Source organism: Macrobrachium nipponense, chromosome 16, assembly GCF_015104395.2.
Source record: "Macrobrachium nipponense isolate FS-2020 chromosome 16, ASM1510439v2, whole genome shotgun sequence".
Taxonomy (NCBI): Eukaryota; Metazoa; Arthropoda; class Malacostraca; order Decapoda; family Palaemonidae; genus Macrobrachium; species Macrobrachium nipponense.
The window spans coordinates 72,706,486-72,714,180 of NC_087209.1; the positions used below are offsets into that span (position 1 = coordinate 72,706,486).

Genomic DNA, 7,695 nt, shown 5'->3' on the forward strand with positions numbered 1-7,695 from the left:
GGAATACGAAAAGGCTCTAGAAAACCAGTTTTACACACTGAACTCCTCGATTCACTTCAAACTCTCTCCGCCTGAACTTTTTTTAAACGATTCTTCTCAGCGGTTACCCGTTGACACACAAGATCCCACCCCCATCTGTAATAACTCAGACATAGGACTAAAGCCTCATCCGTTTCTAAACTTGCAACAGACCTTCAAGATTTCCTTTGAGCCAGCATTAACTTCTCGACCTCCTTAGAACCTCTAGGCCTATTTTTTTTTTTTTTTTTTTTTCACAGAGCCTTAATATATCGAAGAAGACTGAGGAAGTTTATCGCCTCAAATTAGCCTAACGAGCATTAGAAATAATATAAACTGGTAATTCTGGTTGCTAAGAACCAGCTGTTGAATCATTGCATCCATGCCAATAAATATGTAACCGTAAGGTTGCAATGCGATTTCGAGGTGTTTCGTCTGCGTTGACTTGATTTTCCTTACTTGCTTAAGCCGCTTATCCATGCACATTACATATATACATATTTATTGACTTGCCGTCATACTAAGGTGACCAGATTTCTGAGACAAAATCCGGAGACGTTTTCGGTTCAGAGGCGGATAAACCTCCAAAACGACGTGTTTTTGTCACTGTAAAACTAAAACGGGGACACTGCCCTAACCATTCATAAAACAGCATTAAAAAGTTACTCACCCTATTTAGTCTAAATTGAAAAGAAATTGGATAAAAATTCAATTGATCAACAATGAGGCTGACTATTTTTCAAGATGGATAGGCCTATTTTAGGTTCGTGTATTGTAAGGTTAGTTCCCTATTTGATTAGAGCTCAAGACACTGATGCTACTTGGTGCTATAAATCTGGCATGAAATGTGGTGAAAACTGCAGGAGCTCTGCACAAACTTATGACAAATTTACCAAACAGGAAATTAATTAAGAGGACTGTTAACCAACTTTCCTGCCCATCAATATCCTTCCTATCAACCGTAAATTTGTGTTAATCTGAACGGGTCTACGCGGCTGCCGTCACTAAGTGGAATCTCAATATTTACTGTTATTTACGTTTTTTCGGGGCCCTACAAACCTTGAATTTCTTATATTGAATCTAAATCAAGCTAGGCTATAATTTAATAACTACTTGTCAATGACTGAGCAGTATTAAAATCATCTACGGGCGTAACACCGCTGGTTGCTGGCGAGAAGGCAAAAGTGGAGTCAGCCAGGGACGTGCATGACGATACTGACGATGGTTTGGGGGGGAAATTTGGCTTGTATGTTCTTGGAAGGTAATCTCGCAAATTATGCCGTGCAAAGCTGTTTATCATTTCCTTAGTTGTATACACCGTACACTATACAGTGCGAGTAGTACGGCGTGCAACTATTTATTGTTTGGTCAACATTTTCGTTTTTTTTTTTTTCCTGTATTCCAATTTTGGATCTTTCAGTCACAGTGAAAACCGGGGACAGGTCACTGAAAACGGGGCTGCCTGGCCACCCTACGTCGTACTTTAGTTATTTGATGTTTAATTTTCTGTGATGTCGGTCGTTTTTATCTACTATGGGTATATTATTACTCTGAAGCCAGCTCAATCAGTTTATGTCCTTCGGCTTTAGGACGCAGTCCAACGGAAGCTGTTTCGGTAGAGCGGCAATAGATGACTCTGCAGTCCCCGTGTTGGATCAACTTGGATGACGTCACTGACTAACCACACCAGTGCCCACAGAAGAAGTTAGTGTACTTAACAGTAATGTGCGTATCAAGTCGTCGCGAAGCTCATTCCCCACAATAGTGCTTTTTTTATGACATGTGGCAGAAAAACTCCAGTTGACCGGGGAAACAGGTAACATTCTGTGCCTCTTGTACATTTAGATCAGCTGTAGTGAACCTTAAACATACACTAATACTATCGCTGTAAGGTACTCCAGATGCAGCCATGCTGATTGAACTTGTGGTAGGCTATTGGGGCGTTGTCATCAGCGGCCGGTATCTATTGATTTTGACATATGGCCTTGCAGTGATATGATAAGACTATGAAGATTCAATATTTAATCAACTAAAAAAAAAAAACAATTATGTATTGTACGGAATCAACCAGGATCAATTTGAAAGCCAGTCTTACTTATAGGCCTAGTGGTTTACACTTCTAGCAAACGACTCGTCGTTGTGGAATCGTAGTACCATCAGCATCTTAATAAACGAAAAGATGAATTACTTTAAACATTTTCTACCGATTCTTTGAGGGCGCAAGTTACTTGGGGGTGCTTTTTCTTCCAAATAAGGTATTAGGCCTAGTGGTGGCTACATCTGCCATCAGTATGTTTAACGTTGTATGGTGAAGCAGCATGACCGAAAAGTACTTTGTAGAAATTGTAACAGTTGATTGATGATGAGGGAAAATAGCCTGTATAAAAAATATGATTGAAAGGAAAAGTACTTGTGATACATGGAAAACTCCATAGATACACGGAGCGTAAAAACAAATCCATTTTTTCTTTAAAATATGACACGTTTAGTTCCTTGGAGTGTCTATATTATAATGATACGCAAGCACGCACTTTACTTTTGTCATATTATGATAGTAACCTTAATGTTTCCCCATTTTGGTAGTACTATTACCTTTTATTTTGCTTGATCGTGGTGGATCTGATAATATTGTAACGTGACCGTGTGAGCAGCTCATACTGTGGATAAAATGGCAACATTTGAAAATCTTCTACACCAATATTCACAATTGTTGTTCTGATTTGAAAAACAAAATAAACCTTTACCTGTAACAGTGGAAGTCGAACAGTACCCAAGGCGAGCCACAGTAAAATTCTGCCATTGTTGTTCGGGAGACGTTGGAGGATGTGGGGGGTAAGTGTAACTGGATGTGGAAAACTAGAAATTTGGCAACGCTGTTGTTACCGTCAGGCGTCAGTCAATTTTGAACAGTCATGGTGTGTACATCCTCGTTGTCCTTTACACAGCATTAAAGAAAAAAAAAAAAAGTGATTTCGTAGGAGGTAGACACTTTACTTGTACAGTTATAAAGAAAGAAATTTATGTAATAGCAAGTTGTTATGATATTGAATTAAAAAAAAAAAATCCCCAACGAAAAACCGGTCTTCCAACAAAGCCCTTAACATTTGAGCCAAGTCAGTGAGTTCTATAGTGATTGGCTTTATAATTCGGCTATCGTGACATTCTCTTCAATGACGAAATATTGATTTTGTTTAATATTTATCCATTTTATGTTTCTAGATGTCGCTTTGACAGAATAGATCATACTGGACTGTTGTTAGCCTCGAAAGGTCTAAAGAGCAAATTGAAGAGAACTGAAAGAAAAAAAAAAAAATCTTTGAGAGGTGAGAGACTTTTTAAATTTCAAGTTCCGATCAAAATCTTCGAATTCCGTGAAAGGGTTTGTTATCATAGACTTATAAGATGTGCAGAGGCGATGACTATACTCGTTTTTTCCGTCTGTCCATCCGCCTGTGGTGTTTTCGCATGGTAACACTGCATCCCGGGCTTTAAACAGTTACTCTATGTGTAAGTTTTAGGTAAAAAAAAGGATATCTGGGTGTACATTTGCAACTGAAAAGTGTTTTGATAATTTACTGTATGCGAATTACTCCGTTAATACCGTTAATATTCGAAATAAGATATTATTTAAAGACCAACGCAGTGTTACCATGCGCAAACACCACAGGCGGATGGACAGATGGAAAAAAACAGAGTATAGGTAGATTCATTTTGCAAAAACGTTTACCGTCAGACTCATGTATAAAATGCTGTAGATTCCATTATTAAAATAATAAAATGCAGATTTTTCGGCGAATGCTCATTAAATGTTCAATAAGAGGCAAGACCTAAACGAGTGCTTGACGAAGTCAAAGCCAGGGTGTAGACCTAGCTCTGGGGAAACTGATGTCCGATTGTTTTTCTTTTGTCATATAAATGTGTTTTGAGGACTACTACTATGTATACAGTCCAAGCACATGGTCTGACAAGGGGAAGCGAAAATTGTTCCATACAAAGTAACAGAAGTAAGATAATTAACAGAATTTTTAAAGGCAAAGCTTCAGTATTCATTTACTTTCGGACGAGTCCCGTGATATAGAAATGTGACAAGACCCTCCTCTTCTGTAGTCCTAGACCCATTACATAGTCCTAGACCCATTACATCAACTTTCACCTCCGATTGTCTCTGCGCTTGACTGGTATTATGATCTAATTTTATGATACGTACATTCTCAATACGCACAGTGAAGGTTTATACACTGTATATTTTATTTTTTATACCGTCAGTAGTACATTCAAACTACATGACATAAGTTTCACCACCACCGGAGCACTGGAGGACAGTGTATTCTCTCCCCCCCCCCCCCCCCCCCCCCCCCCCCACCCCCCCCCCCCCCCCCCCCCCCCCCCTCCCGTAATAGAGTTTCTGTCCTCCACCACTGGACCCTTCATAAGTATGGAGAGTGAAAGTGCTCAGATCCGAATTAAATGCCTAAATCTTATACTTTAACCATCTACGTTCAAGAGATCTTTTTAATGGGATCGAATAGCGAGGAATGTCGTAGAAAGTAATTTCCTTTATAAGGACAAATGGGGAAAGTTTCCGAGAAGTAAAAGGGCCAATTACCGAGACCGAATTATAGGTCCCAGTGCTCTCCAAGTTTTCGCTTTTCTATCTTTTCAGAGAAAAGAGGTCATTTCATTTTGTCGTTCATAAATTTATTCGACCATTTCGCTGTAATCACATTTGGCGTGTATCAAACGTTGAATTATGTGCACCAGAAAACGTGAACGTACAAAAAAGAAACCTGGGGAGGGGTAGGGGGGGGAGTACGGTTGTGAGGAGAGAGAGAGAAAATAAGAGTCAAAGCATTTATATTCCTTTTTGAGAATTGTAGTTCAGAAAGGCTATTTTTCTCCGAGTCTTTGGAGTAGCCTCTTGCCGGAAGATATTTAGCGTCCCATGGCCGTCCTTTTGAGAGACTGAGATTACGCTATTTGTAACTTTAGTCACAAAGACTTGTTTTTTATTGTCTGGAAAAAGATTCCGTTTTTTCCTTTAAAGATAAGGTGGGACTTTTGATCTCCGAAAATGGAAGAGAGATAAAAGGCGGCAGTAGCTAGAGAGGAGATTCGTGGCAAAGCAGCAGGTATATTGTTAGAGCCTTACAGATAAGTGGAAATAGTTGAATGAACGGATTTGAGTTGTAAGAATAACTATAAACTTGTATATTTATTTGTAAAGACCCTTTCGTGAATCACCCGTGATGACCCGCTGTATGCTAGACGATAGTACAATACCGGATGATTTGGAGGAGGAAGGTGTGTGTATTATATTATATATATATATTATATATATATATATATAATATATATATATTATATATAGTATATATATAAATATATATATATATATATATATATATATATATATATATATATATATATATATATATATATATATATTATATTATATATATATATAGTATATATATATATATATATATATATATATATATAGTATATATATATATATATATATATATATATATAGTATATATATATATATATATATATATATATATATATATATATATATGTAAGTATGTATACATACATATATATATATATATATTATATATATATATATATTATATATATATATATACATACACACACACACAGCTACCACACAAACCATCCGTTATTTTACCATCGTCGAACACATTAGGCTTGGGAGAAGATTTTTAATAACTCGTCTTTGTCATTAAGAAAAGTGTCTGCGGCTTTGATGAGAACGTCTCCTTGGCTGTTCTGGGAACTGGGAAATTGAGAGTCTTAGAAAGTACTTAAAATTGTTTGGTTTTTTGTATACCCGGTTCCCTCTCTCAGATAAAGGGAAAAAAATACTTGTTCGTCTTAAAAAAACCTCTAGACTTATCATTTTTAAACTGACCCATTAAGAGTTAAGTAGGTGTCCCATATCCAAGAAATAATTTTTTCACCAACGACTTTGATGTTAGGACTAAAGAACGAAATCTCTCCTCTCTCTTCTCTCTCTCTCCTTCTCTGCCTCTCTCGTCTCTCTTCTCTCTCTTTCTCTCTCTCTCTCTCTCTCTCTCTCTCTCCAGGATTTAAATGGATTCTTTAAGGTTCTTTGTAAAAATGTGATGTTTCTTAGTCTCAAATAGCATCTCCCCAAAAGCATCTAATTCTCATTGCAGTTTAAATTTTTTTATGTTTTTTTTCTCGCTGCTGAAACACGAGTCCTTTATTTCCAGCACCAAAGGTGTTTTTTCCTCCTTTTACTGATTACTGTTTAGCAGAATTGTTGGTAGTTTTACTTTGGGCATTAAGGTAAGAAATGCATTTTAAAATCTCTATTGCACCACATTTTTTTTTTTATTTTGATAAGCTAACTTCTGCAAAACATTGAATCCCGGGAAGGGGAATATATGGAGGAAAACAAAACTTGTAGAACAGCGTGAGAAAGGAAAAGGTATGGTTTTTGGCTTTATATTAAAGAAAAAAAAGACAACAAAAACGTTTAATGTGTTGGTAATCATAGCTGAAGAGCAGCTGCTTTGGTTGGTGATTGAGATAAATTGAGCCGGCCTTATACCAGCATGCCACCTCGCACTATGGAGACCCGTAAGTGATGATATAGATGTTGGGGTGACTGATTGTCTGAAGGTGGACCTCTGGACTCGCACAAACGAACCGAGATCTGATGATACTATTGGTTAAACGTTGATTACCATTGCTATGACCTATCTCGACCAATATTTATGTGTGCATTTCATATACTTATTTATGTCGTTATTATTCTTTCACTGAGCTTCTCTTTTGACCTCTTGCCCGGTAAGATAATGGCCATTCTTGCTGCTTCCAGAAGAATATGACCTCACATTTTATATTTTTCATTTCCAACTGAGGTGTTCATTTTACATTTCGTTCCTTCCGCAGAGCCCCGTCAGGAGTGCTAAACGACTCTGGAAACGGAAGGCATTTCCTGCAAAGGATCTTCCCTGACGCTCGGAGGAGGCCAAGGATCCGAAGGATTCCACCAAAGCACAGTGGGCCAGAATGGGACCTAAAGGGACAAAAATACTTTCAGTGCAAAAACTAGCTTTATTTGGGATTAACATTATTCTAAACCATTATAAAATGAAAAAAAAAATATCAAATCAGTACAAATCGGTGATTTTGAGCGCACATATTCTGTAATTTGGTAATTCTGTAAATCTTATTTTCTTGGGAAATAAGGGAAATCGTGGAAACTAAAGCAATAATATCTTAATTGTAATACATTTTGTACAATAGCCAATAAAGAACATAAAATACAAAAAAAAAGAGCTTCCTTTCAAGAGATTACATCATTGAAATAAGGTAAAAGCAAGTGAAATAAATTATTTGAATATAATAAGGAATACAAGAATAAATGCTAAAAGGAGAAGCCATTTAGCCTATATAAGAGAAACGCGTAAATGATCTTCAGTTAAGGTACATGACTCATTATGTTTATGGTGCTTCACTAGATATTTCAGAATCTGTAATGAGGAGCAGTCGAGCTTCATCTGACAGATCTTTCTTAGATGTGAATTTTGTCTGATTTCTCATTGATGTTATTAGGGGATCGGATGAGCAAAATAACCGTCGCATTAAGTCCTCATTAGTTTTTTGGGGGGATATTTTCCG

The 7,695-nt window shown here is 37.0% G+C and overlaps 1 long non-coding RNA gene across 1 annotated transcript; it reads left to right on the forward strand.

The window, feature by feature from the left end:
- The first annotated feature begins 1,406 nt into the window (after positions 1 to 1,406).
- Positions 1,407 to 7,350, forward strand: LOC135195466 (uncharacterized). Its single transcript, XR_010310139.1, has 2 exons — positions 1,407 to 1,834; positions 6,964 to 7,350. It is a non-coding gene; the product is annotated as an uncharacterized LOC135195466 (long non-coding RNA).
- Positions 7,351 to 7,695: the final 345 nt, after the last annotated feature.